The sequence below is a fragment of the Leopardus geoffroyi genome, chromosome A2 (assembly GCF_018350155.1).
Source record: "Leopardus geoffroyi isolate Oge1 chromosome A2, O.geoffroyi_Oge1_pat1.0, whole genome shotgun sequence".
NCBI classification, from domain to species: Eukaryota; Metazoa; Chordata; class Mammalia; order Carnivora; family Felidae; genus Leopardus; species Leopardus geoffroyi.
Window position 1 is genome coordinate 76,432,230 of NC_059331.1, and position 20,123 is coordinate 76,452,352.

At 37.5% G+C, this 20,123-nt stretch overlaps 1 long non-coding RNA gene across 1 annotated transcript in view; it reads left to right on the forward strand.

Annotated features, from left to right (window-relative positions):
• The window catches only part of LOC123606273, a 117,688-nt gene extending 104,799 nt beyond the window's left edge, over nt 1-12,889 (forward strand). Inside the window, exon 5 of the long non-coding RNA XR_006716201.1 lies at nt 12,839-12,889. This is a non-coding gene — a long non-coding RNA (uncharacterized LOC123606273). The remainder of the gene's footprint in view (nt 1-12,838) is intronic.
• Nucleotides 12,890-20,123: the final 7,234 nt, after the last annotated feature.

Here is a 20,123-nt window from a genome sequence, read left to right on the forward strand (position 1 = left end):
ATTCAGAAAGTCACTGCACCAAAGATTCCATAAACCTCGCCCTGCAGAAATGAGGGAGGCAGTTCTGGGTCAAGCCAGTTCTTAACACATGTGCAAAACGGACCACCCAAGAGGGGTTCTTGCTGAGCAAACTGGCCTGCCTGCCTTCTGCTTTCCTGTGTCTGCAACTCTGGGCCCAGGAGCAAGCTGATGACACCAGTCTAAGGGCATAAAGGACCATTCCTTTTCATCCTATTCATTCATTCATGTCCTAGGGCATCTAGGACAGCAGATATCAGGAAAGAACACTATTCAAATTCAAAGATTTCACCAGTGCCTCTTACATGCAAGTACTTCTAATGGAGAGTATTTACCAAAGCAGTCAACTCACTACTGCATTTTTTAATCTGTCTTCTTTCACATTTGTACAATGTGATAAATTCAAGCAGAGATGCCCTGGGGATTTCTTGGAATAATTCATAACCCAGTGGTTTTGCTGTTTATCGCTACTCCTGAAGTCCCACTATGTAAGCCTCTCTTTCCATTGACACCCTAGTATTTTTATTCCTTCTGAGTATTGTATGGCTTGCCTTTTCAGCGCTCTCCTCCAAATTACACAAAGTTTAGCTCGAGACTTTGACATCTATTAAAACACAGGGTCTCCTTCAGGTAGTAATATACTTGATTACTGTTTTTACTTAAGACGTGAAGTTTATTATCCTATCAGCTGGGCCCAAAACAACTCCAACCAAGTTCACCAATTTGCAGACTGCAGACTAAATCTGGCCTGCAGATATTTTATTTGGCTGGCTCAGTGATTTTTGTTTTGTTTTGTCTTGGTTTTGTTTGGTTTTGCTTTGTAATTGAATTTGAATGACTTTTGGCAGAAGATTCTCAAATTCCATAGACCCCACCCCTCCCTATTGCCATGAACCTTACAGACACTGGGGTTTGTGATGATTGCCCAATATAGTAAATGGTGATAGGAGGAACCCGTGTCTCATTCCCAGTCTCTTAATAAAAGCTTTCAATATTTCACCTCTAAATATGATAAGATTCTTTTTTTGGTTTATATTTATATTATTTGTCGGTGGGGTTTTTTTTTTTTTATATTATCAGATAAAGAAGACCTTTCTACTTCTTGTAGAAGTCATTATCACAAATGGGTGTTGAGTTTTACCAAGTGCTTTTCCTGCCTCTACTGAGGTGACCTATTATTTTTCTCCCCTTTTTCTGTTATTTGCTAACTTACTTTGCTTGATTATCAAATGTTAACTGAACATTATATTTTTAGAATAACTCCATCTTGGTTATGATATAGTATCCTTATTATACAGAGCTTGATTATGTTTGCTATTATTTTGTTTAGAATTGTTACCTAACTTGAAGAGAAAGCTTAGTTTTACATTTTCCTTTTTAGAAAAACAAAGATCTTTGGTTACATAGGCCAAGGAAATGCTCACTCATTACAGAAGTTGGGAAGGGTTCCTCTTCTCTATTGTCAGGAAGAGCTTGAGCCTGGGTGGTTAAGGTTGGTTAAGCATCTGACTCTTGGTTTTGGCTCAGGTCATGGTCTCATGGTTCCTGTAATCAAGCCCCGCGTCGGGCTCTCTGCTGACAGCGCAGAGCCTGCTTGGGATTCTCTCTCTGCCCCTCCTGTTCTCTCTCTCTCTCTCTCAAAATAAATAAACTTAAAAAAATTAACTGATTTACATGAAATCTCAAATTAATTGCCTAGAGTTCTAAATAATCGCCTCTTCTTACCTTCTTAATGCCTGCATGATTTCTAATGATGACTCCTTTTTCATTTCTGATATTGGTCTTTTGAGCCTTTTCTCTATTTTTCATCCATCCTACTAGGAGTTGATTGATTTTATTAATCTTTTCTCAAAATTAACGTTTGGCTTTATTTTCTCTATTTGTTTGCTTTTTAATTTAGTTACTTTTAATTTAGTTACTTTTAATTTATAATGACTCAGATATGACTGCACCATAACATATAATTAGGCATCCAGATGTGCAACTATGCGCAGAATCATCATGAACATGACACGTACAGACTCTGACCACCCAGGTATGTTGTGTAAGGTGGCCTCAAAATCACGCACAGCCTTGCTGTTAGTGATGTGGTCTTCTGAGACGGGGAACGGTTTGTGGAATCATTCCCGTGAAACCAAATGCAGTCTTCTCTCCAGTTACAGTTATTACCAAAGATTCTATGTATATTAAAATGGTACAGAACTACTTTGTGTTAATATAAAGGAAGGTAGGCTCTAGGTAGATTTTTCATCGATGTAAATTTCTAGTGAGACAAGGTGAAGGTTGGGCAGGATGTGGTACAATTATTTGATTGCAGGACACCTTGTATCCCTAACCCATCTCACTGAATGTCCACAGCATTTCCCAATCAGTGTGACAAAAGGGAAATAAAAGCCTCCTAAAATTTCCAAAATGTCCTCGGGTGGGTCTACCATCCCACTGAGGTATAACTGTTATGGGGGAAGATTATGGCAGATTATCCTCACTATTTTATCATCAAAAATGGATCTGTCTTTAACTTCCCCATATCCACTAACATTGAGGGTTGACTACTGGGCTCCATTTTTCTCTTCTGCTTGGACAAGCTGTGGCTCCCCAGGGCCTGCCCTGAGACTTCCTCTGGGCTGTCTCCAGTCCACTCCTACTACATAATAGTGCTCACTGACCACCGCTACAGCAATGCTAGTGCAAGATCTGTTCCCAGCCTGTGTGGCAGCCTGGATCATGGTCTCTATAAAGCCTCGTGTGTATCCTTCCACCCCCTTCTTCACTTGGGTCATTCTAGACTGACCTGCAGTGCAGCCTGAGCCCTGCATTTCAACAGGTGGTTACCTTGGTGTAAAGCTCCCTCCCTGGAGGTCCCAGGGGATTTTCCAGATCTCTAACTGGCATCAGGGCTGAATGGAGGCACAGTAAGTAAGTCCTGATTGGGTTTGGCACACCAAGTTCATTACATATTTTAGGGGCTCCGCCTAGATGTCAGTTTCAAAACCCTTCACACATGCTTTTACCTAGTTCTACTTCTGCCTCTTTGGGTCATTAACTACCTTTCTTGAGCCACCATGATGTTGTGGGTCAATGACAAAACCTTCATTCTCTGTGCTGGTAGCAAGTTCTAGGATGATGTTAACCCATCAAGTTACAGGGGCTACAGCTTCCAGTCCCATAGTTAACTGGGATTTCTCCCACTGTGGATCCCTTGCCACTGATGGAGTCAACATGTGCTTGATCCCAAGGCCCGTAGTTCAGGCACCGCAGCACTGCCTGCACTGTGACAACACCCCCCTTTCAAGCACACCTACCCAGGTGACACACTGAATGTCTTCTAACCTTTTCTTTGGCACAAGTCGCTGCTTTTCTACCATGCTAGAAGTGAGGCCAGCAGCAGGAGCAGGTATGACCAGTGTCTCTCTGCTGCAAGGGCTACTCAATGACTGACGTGACTTGTTGAGACTCCTCCTTCTGTTGAAACTGCTACCAGCGGTGCTTCTGGAGACCCAGAGACTCCTGTAGCTAAGCAGCCCGTGTCCCCAGCTGCTCACCGGTGCACTACTCAGTCAGGACTGAAAAGGACCTTGGCCTTTGCAGGAGGAATGATGTTTTGTTTTGTTTTGTTTTGTTTTGTTTTGGTTTGGTTTGGTTTAGTTATGCATCTCTATTTCCTCCTATGACCCAGCAGTAATTGTCAGAGGGACGTATGTGATCAGTGTTAACACAACTGACAAATGGTTAGCAAATGGTTGGTCAGACTTTCCCTGAGCATTCATGTGGTATATAACAAGGTAGGGCAGACCTGGGAAAAGCATTTTTCCAAAAAGGATCCTTTTTATCTCAGCAGCTGTTCCAACACCAGGTCTGGATTGCACTGACATTGGCATCGACCTTGTTCATGTGTGTTTCTGCATTTATGTACTGTCCTGATATTCCGGTTTCCTGACATCCTTGTCTACTCTGGGGTTCTTCCTTTACCTCCTCACCTGCTGGGGTTGGCACTATTTTCTTCTGCCAAATGCAGATGAATCAAAACCATGAGCAGAGAGGCTCATGTGAGCAGCCTGTTGAGAATTTGGCCTCATTCTGATTTTGGCCACAAGCTGACTCCTTATACATGTGGATTGCTCCTGAATTAGGTGCCCGAGGTAGGTAGTGCAATGTATTATAACATGAGAAGGTGTATAGAATAGATTCTGGGGGCCATCAGTGTATATGAGCTACTTAGACATCCACTAAGACTTTTCTTTGTAAATATTTTCTTTATAGTTAGTCACTAAAAATTACAGAGCTTCAGTCACCCAAAATGTATTTCTTGTGCATACTCGCTGAAACCAGAAATGTAACCTGATTCTGAAATTGAAACAAGACATCGTATTCTGGTTTTCTTCATGGGAAATGACTGACTTTGGTAGAGTAGAAATAGAAAGTTAGAAGCTTATGAATAAGAACCAAAGATGTATAATGCCAAAGCACCCATTGCAAGGTCTGATGAATTGCATTTAATAGATACAATTTAAAATGGCTAAGGGTTCGTCAGCTTCGTGAAAAACTAAGCTATATCTGAGTTGGACTTTTGGCTGCTGAAAAACTTGCTAAAATATCTGGTCAGATGGACTCACTCTTAAACCCAGAGATGGTTTCAGATGCTCCTGTGAAGCCACAGTGAAGACAGCAGGCATCTCCTCTCAGTGTCCTTGTCTATTCCCTAGCTTCGTCACCAATGGCCACACCATGTATTTGGAGAAATATTTTCTCACTTAATAGGAAACCTGCTCAAGAGAGATTATGGACAAAAAATAATACCTATTTCCATCAACCTTCTGTGGGCTTTTCCATTAATTTCCTATGTTGCCAACATAGAAAAGTCGGTTATGGAAATAAGAAAGTCTAGGGGCGCCTGGGTGGCGCAGTCGGTTAAGCGTCCGACTTCAGCCAGGTCACGATCTCACGGTCCATGAGTTCGAGCCCCACGTCGGGCTCTGTGCTGACCGCTCAGAGCCTGGAGCCTGTTTCAGATTCTGTGTCTCCCTCTCTCTCTGCCCCTCCCCCGTTCATGCTCTGTCTCTCTCTGTCCCAAAAAAAAATAAATAAACGTTGAAAAAAAAAAAAAAAAAAAGAAAGTCTGCCATGGGAAGTGAATAAAGGACTACTTCTCACAAGGAGCACGAGCTGGGATATTAGGAAGTCAAATTTATACCATGCTAAGATATCACTTGTGGGAATTTTCACACATCATATTTCCTTTGTATAAAGATACATATTCAAGCACATTTGTAAAAGAAAAAAACCAATAAAAACAAATATGCAACAGAAAACAATACCATATTATCATACTTCTTAGTGTAGATCTTTACCAAGTGTCACAGAAAATATTCATAAAAGAATATCAACTGCAAAAAATAAGTTATGGAATATATATTTATTTATATGTTCATACAAAAATCTAGATAGAGATACATCAATATGCAATATTGGGATTATCTCTGAATGGTAGGGCTTTAGGCAATTTTGTTTTTCTTTACAACTTCTAATTCTTCTACAATGGACTTGGATTGATTATATAATAAATATGCTGAAAACACAAGAAAGTATATTTCCCAATGTCCCAGCTTCTAGTCAGTGAAATGACTAGTAGGAATGAGAGTAGGTCCACAGTGTTGTGTAGTGACTTCACTGTCTTTTACTAGTTCCTGAGCTACCAGCTCTCTTGCTTCCTACCTCTTCTGTCCTACCTTAAACGCCTGACGGGTTGATGGAAAACTCTTGTTGGCCTTAGCTTTTACCATGTGTGAAATGGGCTCATTTTATCATGTATTTCAAGTGAAATTTACAATATAGATATGGCTGGTTAGAAGCATGCCATCAGGTTATGTACCTTAAGATTACATCAAAATGGCTTATACATTTTTATCATTCACTGCTGTTTTAATTGTAAAAGACAAGGCACCCGGAAGACAGACCGTCTTCTAGCTCAAACTATAAATGGCCAAAGTGTGGCACATTCAGTATTCTGTGTTTATTAGGACTACGTTTTCTCAAACAGCATGTCTATTACACTTATTTTTGCATCTCTGTTAGTATTAGTTAAATTATCAGTGTATTAGAGTCTTCCTAATAACCAGTACTTGAGGCTTCCTGACACATTGTTATACAGCCTTCAGCTTTTAATAAAAATTGTTTCACCATAAAAGGAAAATGAATCTGTAATAATTATTGGCTTGTTTCAGGTTTGTCTTCAAGAGAGATTGAGCTAGTAGGCTAGGGGAATGTCCAGGAGTGGTGTTTACATAAGGAGAAAGATGTCTAATACTCACTCAAACATGCTTTTATTCAAAGGCAAGTGGCAGAAATTGCTGCTCATAAGAAAGCAAATGTGAAAATGGCAGTTCTTCCACTTCCGCATACCTAAGGGTAGCTGCCTTAGGTATTACCTGTTGTTGTTGTTGTCTTAATATTTCATTTTATTTTTGAGAGAGAGAGAGACCAAGCGAGCAAGCCTGAATCAGGGAGGGGCAGAGGAAGAAGGAGAGAGAAAGAAACTCAAGCAGGCTCCTCGCTGAGCGTGGAGCCCAATGCAGGGCTCGATCTCACAACAATGAGATCATGACCTGAGCCAAAATCAAGAGTCAGATGCTTAACCAACTGAGCCACCCAGGCACCCCACCTTAGGTATTGTCTTTACACCTCACTACAATCCTGTTCTGTAAGTGAGGGAACTAAACCATAGACATGGCCTAACCCAACAAGCTGAGAAATGGCAGTTAGATTTTACACAATTTCAGTTTGATTTCAAAGTCCTGTCTTTCCTGAAGCTATAGGACCCCAATAATTCTACCATGCCTTTATAGGAATTCTTATGCTTTTTACAGTGCCACCACATAATAAATACTGCAGGTTTCTTTTGATCCTTACAACAATCAAAAGAAGTGTTTCTCGTCATATACACAGATATGGCTAAGTTTTTGCAACGGAAAAAAATCCAAAAGACATGGAGTTTTTGTTACTATAAATGTAAATCCTATTCATTCTTTCCTGAAAGGTGTTGTGTGATACGAGACATTGAAACTTGCTTATTGAGAATAGAAAAGTCTTGGTCTCAGTTTTGATCCAGTTCCAAACCAAAGGAATCTTGTGCTGGGGCTTAAAACAGAGAGCTGAAATGATACACGTCCCTTGCTAGACTGGGAACCGCAATCCCTTAATTCAGATGACCTCAAGGCTTGACCAGAGAGTACTCAGCTGCTTCTTCCGGTTACCTTTTCATGCTGGCTTGTCCTTAATATAGCTAATGCTCCCCAGATGTATCAGCTGCTAGCTGTCTTTAACTCTCACTGGGCTCACATGCAGCACTGCCTGCTTTGCACCGAAATGGAGGGAGAAGAAATCTCTCCTAATGCAGAAAATTTCAAGTCTCTCAAGTGCCATCAGAGCAAAGCAATGCCATTCAGGCAAAGCGACCAAATGCACATTTTTATTTTAAACATCTCATTTTTTAAAAAATAAAATAGAATACTGTAATAAACTTCCCCTGTGCCATTACCCAGCTTCAGCAAAATGATTTCATGTTGTAACATGAACCTCTTACCATGTACACCTTCCAGGATGATTTTGTAGCAAATTTCAGACATTTCATTTTGTCAACAAACATTTCAGTGTGTAACTCTAAAAGAAGAAGACTCTTCTTTCTACATAACCACAATACCATGATGGTAGCTTTAAAAATAAAATAATTCTGAATGCCATCAAATATTTGGCCAGTGTCTATATTTCCAACTATATCTTTAATGTCACAAAGTTTTCTGGTTTGAATCAGGATCCAAACAAGGCCTACATGCCATTATTGGTTAATATATCCCTTTCTCACCTATGGGGGGTTCCCCTTCCATCTATTTTTCCTCTCTTCAGTTTATTTGAAGAAACTCGATTGTGTGTCCTGTAGAATTCTTTGTCCTGATTACATCTCCATAGCAGAGTTTAGCATATTCCTTTTTCCTCTGACTTGTCTGTGACTTAATAAATGGATCAGGAAGACTAACCAGATTCAGGTTTGATTTTTTGGAAAGATTCCTTCCTCTCTCAGGAGACACCTAATATCCGGTTTTCTTTCTGTTTTTGGTATTAGTAATAATTGATACTTAATGCCTACATCCACGAACTCATTTTGTGTTACAAATGGATGATATTCCAATTCTGTCATTTCTTTCTCATTTATTTGCTGACCTACCATAATTTACTCAGTGGTTCTTTGCTTATACATTTTCAAAGTAATGAGTTGGTTCATTAGAGTCTTCCAATGGCTGACCAATTATTGTTTTACATATCATTATGAACTCATGGATTTAAACTGATGAATTTAAATATGTTTTTGTTTTTGTTTTTTTTTTTTAGAGATAGTATGAGTGGGGATGGGGCAGAGGGAGGGGAAAAGAAAAAACCCAGGCTTCACACTCAGCGCAGAGCCCAATGCAGGACTCAATCCTACCACCCTGGGATCATGACCTGAGCCAAAATCAAAAGTCAGGGCTCAACTGGCTGAGCCACCCAGGAGCCCCTGGTGAATTTCAATCTTTTGAAGGTTTTTTTTTTCCTCATTGATCTTCAAATTGCTTCATCTTTGACAGTCTCTGAGAGCTGATTTTCAAGTTTTTGACACACACTTAATAATCTTTGATAGCTTCCTCATTATCTGATGTGACAAGAGTTTCCAAGACAAGCTTGTATATTTCCTGTCCTGGATCTGAATCTAGAATTAGCCATCTCTCCAAAGATCTCTTGTTCCTTTTAGAAGGAAACTGGATTTCAACACCACATCCTGGGGAGCAAGAGTGCTTCTAGGACATTTTGCTACTGGGTGCATCAGTGTTTCTTAGACTTTTCAGTTGAAAAAACTACAAATAGTTTCTTTCAAGCAGAAAATGTCAGTTTATACTGAGACTTCAAATTCAGGACTAAAAGCTCTTATTAATCTCTTCCTTCTGACATCAGTTTTTCCTTTCTCCCTTGTCAAGAATCTTGCTTGTCAAGGACACTGGATAATAGGATTATAATATCACAGAATTATACTTTATGCATACAACATTTTTGAGTTACAAAACCATTGCTATCACCTATACTATGATTACTGAAAACTACCATTTGTTTTCTAGCTTTTTTTTTTTTTGTCCTTAAGGCATATATTAGGGATGTACAATCAAAAACTGTTTTTTAAAAAATATTTTGGAGCACCTGGGTAGCTTAGTCGGTTGAGCATCTGACTCTCGATTTCAGCGCAGGTCATGACCCTAGGGTCATAGGATCGAGCCCTGCTTTGGGCTCCATGCTGAGCAAGCCTGCTTAGGATTCTCTCTCTCTCTCCCTCTGTCTTTCTCCCCTGCTCTGTCTCTAAAAAAAGTAAATACAAACGAAAAGATATTTGGATTCATTTCTGAGGGGTTATGCCAGCACTAGTTACCGGTTTTGATTCACTTCTCTCATTTTAATTCAATTTTTAGGGACTTAATTTTTTATTATATAAAATTCTTACACAGATTCAAAGTCAATTCCATAGAACAAGGTATATTGAAAGAAGTCTACCTTCTATCCCTGTTCCTTCATCCTATTCACTCTGTACCCTTAGGGGAGATGTCAGCATTAGGATTGGTACCTATAATTATTACATATTGTATTTCTTCCCTTATTACCATTATTTACTCACTGTCCTATAATTAACTATATGCTAATGCTCACCAAATGCCCTTAAATTGATGTCTATCCAGTCATTTTAATTGTCTGAAGGTTATTCTTGAATGGATATGTCAGGAATAACTCATGGGATGTTGAAAAGAGTTTGGCTTTATACTTGAAAAGCAACTTATCTGAGTAGAAAACAGTTGGTCCAGATTTTATTTTTGCTTTATCCTAGAAGGCATAAAATGTTGCTATTGAAAATTCCTCACAATTTTATTTTCTGTCAGTTATAAGTGACTTAGATTTCAAGATATTTCCCAGATGTCAGGAGAATTTACTCAATTTCGTCAACAACCAGTAATTTCCTTACTTTCCTGTGTTCTCATTTTATTTTCCCAGGTACACAGTGTGTCCTTTCAACATGTACTGTCTTATGCATATATATTCTTAATTTTAGGAAAGTTTTTTTTATTATGGATTTTTAAAATATCTCATTTTATTGTTTTGGTTTTCTTCTTTGGGGACCTTATTATACACATGTTGTTTCTTCTTTTCCTATCTTTCATAAGGCTGAATGTATCAGAGATTTCCAGAGGGCTGATACCTGAACTGTACCTATTAAAAGCCCAGCTTTAAATGAGCAGTAAAATGTTAAGGAATATAAGCCTAAGGTCTATAAAGTCTAAGGATAGAATTGACTAACTACCAGGTGAATTGAATGCATATTCTCCTATGGTTCAGATGACCAACAGGCTATATGTTTCCTAGTAATCTTATGTCCTCTTATTTTCTTAAGTGCCTAAAATAAGAAATTACATGAAATTTACTATTGCAAGTGAGATTATGCACAGTTTCCAAAGTAAAGTTTACAAAAACAGTTCCAGGGGAAATTATTTATAATTCATTGCTAGGCAAAACTTTGTTTTCCCTGTTTCTTTTTTTCTAATGAGGTCATCATAACCAGGCTTTCTATTTCCCCCTGCTAGGAATCTGAGCCAAATTGTGGCTCAGTCTGGTAACAATAAACATAATTATGACAGGATCCTTATTGCATGCAGGTATTCTTTAACTTGACCCTAAGTTAAAGGTTTTTAAAATTTGGTGTGAAAGGACAAGTTTACAGAGAAACCATATACAAAATTTAGTTAGAATATACATTTTTTTTCTAGGAAAATCCAGACATTTCATCAGATTTTTATTCTAAAAGAGATCTGTGATGCAGAAAGAATGTGAAAACTACTGTTCCTTTATTAACTATTTCATTAATAAAACAGAAGCTTCTATTTTAGTTTAATTTTAAATTCTCAGTGATTTACCTCAAAATGAGTTATTTACTTTTGGAATCACACTAAGGTTATTTATTTATTTATTTTCAACGTTTATTTACTTATTTTTTATTAACGTTTATTTATTTTTGAGACAGAGAGAGACAGAGCATGAATGGGGGAGGGTCAGAGAGAGGGAGACACAGAATCTGAAACAGGCTCCAGGCTCTGAGCTGTCAGCACAGAGTGCTATGCGGAGCTCGAACTCACGGACCACGAGATCATGACCTGAGCCGAAGTTAGCCACTTAACCGACTGAGCCACCCAGGCACCCCAACGTTTATTTATTTTTGAGAGACAGTGTGAGTGGGGAAGGGACAGAGAGAGAGGGAGACACGGAACCTAAACCAGGCTCCAGGTTCTGAGTTGTCGACGCAGAGCCTGACATGGGGCTCAAACTCAGGAATGGCGAGATCATGACCTAAGTCAAAGTCAGATGCTTAACCAACTGAACCACGCAGGTGCCCCAGCACACTAAGCTTTTTTTTTTTTTTTTTATTGTCTTGACAAAACATAATGAATAACAAACTGATGAATTTAACTTCAGACCTCAATCATTGAAAATGAAGTCATTCCATTTATAAGTCTAGATTATGTAATATGGGGGGGGGGGTGTAGCCAAGCTCTTTTTCTAAAAATATTAAGAGCCTGCTAAAAATAAAACTGGGTTCCCTAACTTTAGAAAGAATGCTAGCATCCTATATGATCATTGTAAATAGTGTCCTCCTTAAAATACGTTGAGACACAAACCAATGAGGCAATTATTTCTATATAAGCTAGTTTCATTATATTTACTTTTTCTCTTCTTCTATAATGCATTGTGTTTTCTTGCACATGTCTTGTAAATGTCTCGAGGTCTTTTGGTGAACATTTATCAAATTGGTCATATTATTTCATTATTGCCATATATCAGACCCCTCTGGAGAAATGCTTCCATCCACTTAATGAAGAATCAAGGTCTGCAAATAGTTCTCTTGCTCAATGCATAAAGACAGAAGATATTGTAAGATAGAGTGTGTTATAGAATTAAAACAAATACTAAATTTACATTAATCTGATATCTGAGTAGAGTGAAGAGGTAGAACAAGGCACGCAGTGCTTGTTAAATCAAAGTTGACCAAACTTGGGAGGAAAAAAATTAAGCTTATGCTTAGGAATCCAAAATATCTCAATTAGATGTGCAATTGAATAGAATCACTTAAGTAGAATGCATTCATTTTGTATTTTGTCAACGATTTCCTTTTAACTGTTTGTGTTCATTCTTTAAGCCTTTTTCTAGCATACAGTAAGTTTGTAATTCTGTGAACAGATTGGCATTTCAATAAAAAGAGTTTTGTTGACTTGAGAAATAAAATTAACTTCTGGTTTTGGACCTATTGGAAATACAGTTGCCATTTCCATTCTTGCAAGGATCTGCAAAATTAGCTTTGAATAATTTCTTCCTGTTTTGCTATTCCTCGTGTAATTAAACACTTTAAAATTCAGAGAATTTAGATTTGACTTGACATTTCAAACTGTTTAGAATGTGGCTGATGATTAAATGGTGAATAATGGTAATATACATAATTTTGCATGACATGAATAAAAACAGCGAGGTGAAATTTCACAAATCATTTGCCCTTTAAGCAAATGGTTACACATTTTTGGTCTGTTGATTTATGCAGTCAACTAGAATTAGTAATTAACTTGCAATCTGATGGACTTGAAGTCGGAGAAAAAGATTTGAGGTTGGAATTTGTTTTATGAATGTTTTTGTAAATGTGGAGTCAGCTTAAATGCCCGAAGTGGATTCTGACACTGACACTTTTCTTCCTCTCTGCTGATTTGATTCATAGGGCCAGTACTTAAGTGGCTGAATAGTGAGGTTACAAGCAGTCATTATTAAGGTAAGCAAAGCCTCACTCTTGCTTGTGGTCGGACATCTGATTTTAATTGTGGGAGAGGTAGATAAACATTGATGCTATGGTAGGATAGAAGCTGGTATGCCATTTCTAAGCTCATTGGAAGCTTATAGCTTGCCAGTTTACACAGACATACGCACAAGAGGGTGGAAATAGAGCCTAGTTTCTGTATTCTTTGTTTCTGTATCCTACTGATAATTTTCTAGAGAGATAAATACAGCCTCAGATGTAACCCTAGATTTAAAAAGCAAAAATACAAAAAATGAAAATGGACTACCGTTCAGTTCACATGCCCTCACACCCACCCTCCAATCCCAACCTCTGGGTCTCACTGGGGCCACATTACTCAGTTATTTATTCCTAAATCACACAATCCCTTTCTCTACCACTTATTTTCCCTAACTGCACTCCAACCCCTGCCAAAAACAAAAGACTAAAAAATAACATCAAAGAAGACCCCACAAAGGTTTTGTTTAACTTCCTTTTCACCCCACCTTCCACCAAATGAATTCCTTAAAAGTCACATCGTGATTAATCATGCTGGTTTTCAGTAGAATTTTCTACTAATGTAACACAAATCAGAATCATAAAGATGGAGGACTGAACATCATTCACAATCCTTGTTTCTTCTTCATTTTATGCTAGAGTCCTAAAACACAAAAACTGATTTTTGCCAATGTGTCCTCACTACATACTTAGCACTTCAGAGAGAAAATTTACCTTAATAAACTTAACTCATTATATACAAGTCTCAGCTTACGATTGATGTTACTTTTCAATAATTTTTTTTCCTTCAACTTCCATCAAACTGAGTTTAAACTTACATGCTTACTAAATAGGGTGTGGATGACTTTTTATCTCTATTTTCTATTTATTTGCATTTTCTGTATTCCCACTACCCAAAGATAAACCTGCAAAAAGCTTCAAAAGGTGATATTGATCACCTCCTTAAACTGAGGAAATAACCAGGGAATACACTCTGTGCCTCACCGACTTTGAACAGCCACCTGCATAACCAACCATCACTGAATAAAGACTTAGGATCCTTGCAGACAATAGGTCACATGTGGTTACAGGCAGCATTTTCAAGATCAAACCAGCTCTGAATTGCCATGGGCAAGCTATTTAAAATAAGTCCATTGGGGAGACTTAGGGCTGTTCATGTAGTTCTTTGTAAAAGTTATCAATGGGAAATAACTAAACTTCTATTACAATAGCTAACATTAAAAACGACAACAACCTTTGCCAAGATAATGCATGCTTATTCTCATCTTGGCATCTGTTTCTTGAGGGAATAGAAGGGAAATTTTGTGTAAGATTTATGTATGTAAATTATAGTTCAAAAAAAAACAAATAAAAGCATAATGTCTGCCATATAGTAATGGCTCCATGAAATGCTATTTTTGGTAGCTCTCAAAAGCCAGAACTGTTACTCCTATGCAAAAATGACAGTGAATATGATTTACTTTGCGAGCTTTAGTTAAATAGATGCTTAAGAATTTCATTACTATATTTGAAGTAACTTTAATTCTTTGACCAAAATAAGGAACTTAAGGATTTCCAATAAGGATTCAGTACATTGGTGAATTTAATGAAGCTTTAATAGTTTAAAATGAATGATTTAAATAAAAATTAATTCAAAAATATTTAAGAGCTATTTTTCCCCATGAATTAGTTAGAAAATTGTTCAATTATCCAGAATCTCTAACTTGCATGTTTTCTTCTTTTCAAATTGCCAAAGTAATACTTTTGGGTTGTAATAAGTAAAACAACATAATGCAGTTCAAAAGTGGACAAAGCTAACATTCACCTGCCCCAGCAGCCCAAATTCTTAATTAACCCACCCCATCCCAAGGTCATCCCCTGGAGATCTGATTCCGTATCTTTCCAAACCCTTATTCTTGCTCAGGCAAACACATAGCCATAGATATATCTGTATAGAGATGCTATTTATTTCCTTTATCCTGAAATAGAATCGGAAAGTACCCATTACTTAATTGTTACTTTTTTCTGTTTAATACGTTATGGACATCTTCATAAGAGATCTATCTTGCTCTTCTAATTTCTGTAATCATACATATACACCTATAATTTCACACACATCATATCGTATTATGGTTCTTCATTAGTAGTCTCTTCCCAACTTTAATTTTCTGCTTACCTTACTTCCCCACCTTCTCTATCCTTTGCTCTCATTGTCCCTTTCACTCCTCACATTTTGTATCCTTTTGTAATTTAATGTGCGTACACATTCCATACACTTTTTTGTCGTTGTTTACAAAAGTGGAATATTAAATACTCTTCCATTCACGTCATTTTCCTCATTCAACACATTTTGGAATACCCCCAAGTCGCCCATCAGTTCACAGAACTTAATTATTCTTTAATAATAAATGCTAATGTTTTATAATAGTCCATGCATAATTTATTTAAGTGTTTTCCATGCGTTGGCATTCATCTGGCTTGCATTTTATTTTGTGCCAACTTAACCAGTGCTGCAATAATTTGTTTTTTTGTATTTTCCGTGATATATTCTGATACTCTTACCCATGGAATCGATTCCCAAAAATTAGACTATGGGGCTGAAGTGTATGCAAAGGTTTAATTTTAATAGATATTTTCAGTTGTTTTCCCAAAAGATGGTAACCATTTATATTGCCACCATATCTGTGTCATCAGTAGATATTATTACTCATTTTCTATTTTTATAGTTATATAAGAGTTGTTGAGAACTGTTATGGGACAATTTCTGATTCTTTGATAACTCCGAGTAGCCTTAAACCAGAGAGGAGAGAGTGAACTATGACTGCCTTACTCCATCCTCAGGGTGACCTGTTACAATGAAAACATCATGAACTGAATTTTCCACATGCGCACTGATTGGCAGTCACCAGAACAGTGCAGCTGTTCCTGTAGACAATCTAAAATTTCTACTCTCTGTCCTTACCACACTCTGAGAGCACCTTTCTTTAAAGGTCTATCGCAAGGGAAATGTGAGAAAATTTTCGGCAACAAGATCGCTTCTTCGTCAATCAGCAAAGATGACAAAATCCTCCTTTAAGTGGTTGTGATGTTAGGGTGGGGCTGTGGTGGCAGAAGGAGTTACGGTCCTAAGGCTTTGTTTGCTGCAGAAGTGTTAGTATGTTGGGCTCACCCGATTCTCATACCCTATTTGTGACAGGGTAGAGGGGCCCACACTAATTTCCTAGGTGATCTCACATCTTGATCACCTGTCCTTTCACCAGTGAAAACTCCTTTCTAATCAGCAAATGCAATAGTCGAGATTTAGACTGCATTTTTTAAATGTTTATTTTTGAGAGAGAGAGCATGAGTGCGCATAAGCGCATGAGCAGTGGAGGGTAGGGGGCAGAGAGAGAAGGAGGCAGGATTTGAAGCAGCCTGTGTGCTGACAGCAGAGAGTCCAATGCAGGGCTCGAACTCACCAACCGTGAGATCATGACCTGAGCCAAAATAGAAGCTTAACTGACTTCAATTGAAAGTATTCTGTGTATTGTTTTCTGGAGAGTGGATACCTGATAGGGTCTCTCAAAAGCTAACCAACCCACCCTGAAGTGTGAAGTCAGGGTTAGGAAACTGCAAATGTTAACCAACTTTTCCAGGTTGTAGATTGCAGATGGCTTATACACATACATTATATTATCCAAAATGGGATATATTAAAATAGATATGGTACAGCAGGTGAAAGGCAGCAGCTTGACGTGGCTGCTTTTCCAATAGCAAGTGACAAGAAAAAGGAAAACTAATTTCTCTATTTTACTGAATATGCTCCAAAAATTTTAAGGCATCGGTAGTGGGACCTCCAGTAGCCAAGACCAGAGGAGGAGAGGAGGAAGAAAAAGACAGCAGTCAGAATATGGCAGCTGAGTGGATATGTTCGTAAGCTCATGGGTATGGCGTTAATGCTTAGAGAAAGAGGCCTTATGGAAATTGTTTGCAGGTGGGGAGCAAGTGTGGACAAACTGGGCCTGCTTCATAACGTTTGACATATGTGCCTTCACAACTCTTCCTAATGGTCAAAGCAGCTCATTTAGGGTTCAAAATACCCAAGGCTGCACTATAAGTGGTAACAAACAGATTGGAACAAATCCTTTTTGCACAGAACACACTCATATTTCAAGGGAAATCCTAAAAACATAGTAACAAAGCTACAAACTGTTCCAACATTTTCCAAGGTATGGGGAAATGTTTCAAAGACACATGGTTATAATTATTGAACTTAAGTTGTAGGTCTAATATGATAAACATTGAGGGTATGAAGGGACGAAATGCTTTCCCAGCGATAACGGAATAACTTTGAGTAATAGCCATTTGGTTGCCTTTGTTTTTGACACAGTGGTGGGAGCACTTATGGTGCTGCTGTTTGATAAATGACCTTCCCATCATTCTCATTTTGTGGGTTTAGGCCAGACACCCATATTGTGACTTGGTTGGTGTGGAGGTTGGTGTTTCACTGTATTTTTAGAATATTTAGTCTATTTAGAAAGTTTACATAATTTTGGTTACAGTGACTAAAGTGACTAGGACTAAAATAAGATTGGCTTCTACAAAAACAAACTCTTCTAGCATTCGAAGGTGGCATTCATTGTGTGCAGAAGTGAGAGGGGTATGGTCAAATACTTCATATCTCGTTGATATTTCCTGGGTAGTTTATACCATACTTGAAATCTACTGAATCAAGAATTCTTTGTGGACTGATGTTTAAACATGTATTCTAATATATATAGCATATAAACTTATAAAATGGATTTTCATAGCTATTATACACACATACATGCACACACATATGTATGTGTATGATTTGTAAGCACAGTGAAAGAATGTTAGTTTTTAATTAATTTTAAAGACTTTAAGAATTTTAATTACATTAATTTTGATTAATTTTAATTGAAGAATGGTACTTGAGATCTAGTTGAAATGGAATCACATTTTGCTTAACAGTTAAATAATATATTACAAATATTTTTAAGGTGATATTTTAATGATGATTGAAATAACTGGAAAATTATAAAGAAATGTACATAGATGAACAAAATAAACATATATATACACATACATATGTGTGTATATATGTATATGTATATCTATGTGTATATATGTAAAATATTATGTAAATATGTAATATGTATAATATCGCATATATCTTTGATAGTAATCCTTTGAAGTTGTATGACTTCATCTATATTTTTCTCATTTGTGAATTACTTTTTCATTTTGTATATGTGCCTCTTATGGACAAGAAGTTCTTAATTTTAATATAGTCAAACTTATTAGTCTTTTCCTTATGGTTTATGCTTTTCATGTCTTATTTTGACAACTCTTCCCTACCCTGATTCATAAAGATATTCTCCTATGTTCTCGTCTGAAAGTTTTATATCTTCGTCTTCTGCATTTAAACCATTATCCACTTGGATTTTATTTGTAGCAAAATTATACTGTCTTCTTTCCTACATTTTTATAGTATTTTTTAAAGTGTATTTATTTTGAGAGAGAGAGAGAGAGAGAGAGAGAGAGAGAGAAGGAGCAGAGAAGGGGCAGAAACTCATGAACTACTTTTTTCTTTGTCTTTTTGTTTCTTAAATTCCACATATGAGTGAGATCAGATAGTATTTGTCTTTCCGTGACTGACTTATTTCCCTTAGCATTATATCTTTTAGATTCATTTATGTTGTTGCAAATGACAAGATTCTGACCGGTGTGAGGTGATACATCATTATGGTTTTGATTTGCATTTCCCTGATGATGAGTGATGTTGAGCATCTTTTCATGTCTCTGTTGGCGATCTGTCTGTCTTCTTTGGAGAAATGTCTGTTCATGTCTTCTGCCCACTTTTTAATTGGGTAATTAATTTGCTTGGGTGTTTTGATGTTGAGTTGTATCAGTTCTTTATATATTTTGGACACTAACCCCTTATCAGATATATCATTTGCAAATATCTTCTCCCATTCAGTAGGTTATCATTTTGTTAATTGTGTCCTTTGCTATGCAGAAGCTTTTTATTTTGATGTAGCCCCAATAGTTTTGTTTTCATTTTTGTTTTTTGCTTTTGTTTCCCTTACCTCTAGATATATGTCTAGAAAAATGTTGCTATGGTCAATGTCAGACAAATTATTACCCGTGCTCTCTTCTAGAATTTTTATGGTGTGAGGGCTCACATTTAGGTCTTTAATCCATTTTGAGTTTATTTTGTGTATGGTATAAGAAAATGGTCCAGTTTCACTCTTTTGCATGTAGCCATTGAGTTTTCCACACAATTTGTTGAAGAGACTGTTTTTTTCTCATTGGATATTCTTTCCTCCTTTGTTGTAGATTAATTGGCCATATAATTGTGGGTTTATTTCTAGGCTCTCTATTCTGTCCCATTGATTTATGTGTCTATTTTTGTGCCAGTACCATACTGTTTTGATTACTACAGCTTTGTAATATATCTTGAAATCTGGGATTGTGATACCTTCAGTTTTATTCTTTTATAAAATTTCTTTGGCTATTCAGGGTCTTTGTGGTTCCATACAAATTTTAGAATTATGTGTTCTAATTCTGTGAAAAAGTGTTACTAGTATTTTGGTAGGGGTTGCATTAAATGTATAGATTGCTTTGGGTAATTAGGACATTTTAACAATATTTGTTTTCCCTCCTCCACAGTAAATCTTTACTTGGTCTGGACTTTCCTGGGAAATAGACTCTGAGATGGGGATTCATGTCCAGGAGTTTATGCCTTGTAGTCAATACCTGAGAAAGAGTGAGACAAGCAAGATGGGGCAAATGGAGAAGTTTTTTTGTGGTTCAGCCTGTTAGAGGATTCAGTGGATATCCTGGGGCCCCTAGAGCTGGGTGTTCCCTTCAGAGATGTCCTAAATTGAGATAAAGGGGCCAGGCCTTTTATTTTTTTTAAGTGTATTTATTCATTTTGAGAGATAGAGCAGGGGAGGGCAGAGAGATAGGGAAAGAGAGAGAATCCTAAGCAGGCTGTGCACCAGCAGCACAGAGCCTGATGCTGGGCTCAATCTCATGGACCATGAGATCACGATCTGAGCCAAAACCAAGAGTCAGATGCTTAACTGACCGAACCACCCAGGTGCCCCAAGGGGCAAGGCCTTTTAATGCCCGTAAATATCTGAGACTGTGATTATCAAGGCCTTCTTAGGACACGGCTCCTGTACTTGTCCATTTACTGTCAAAATTAGGCAAGGGAGTCACGAAA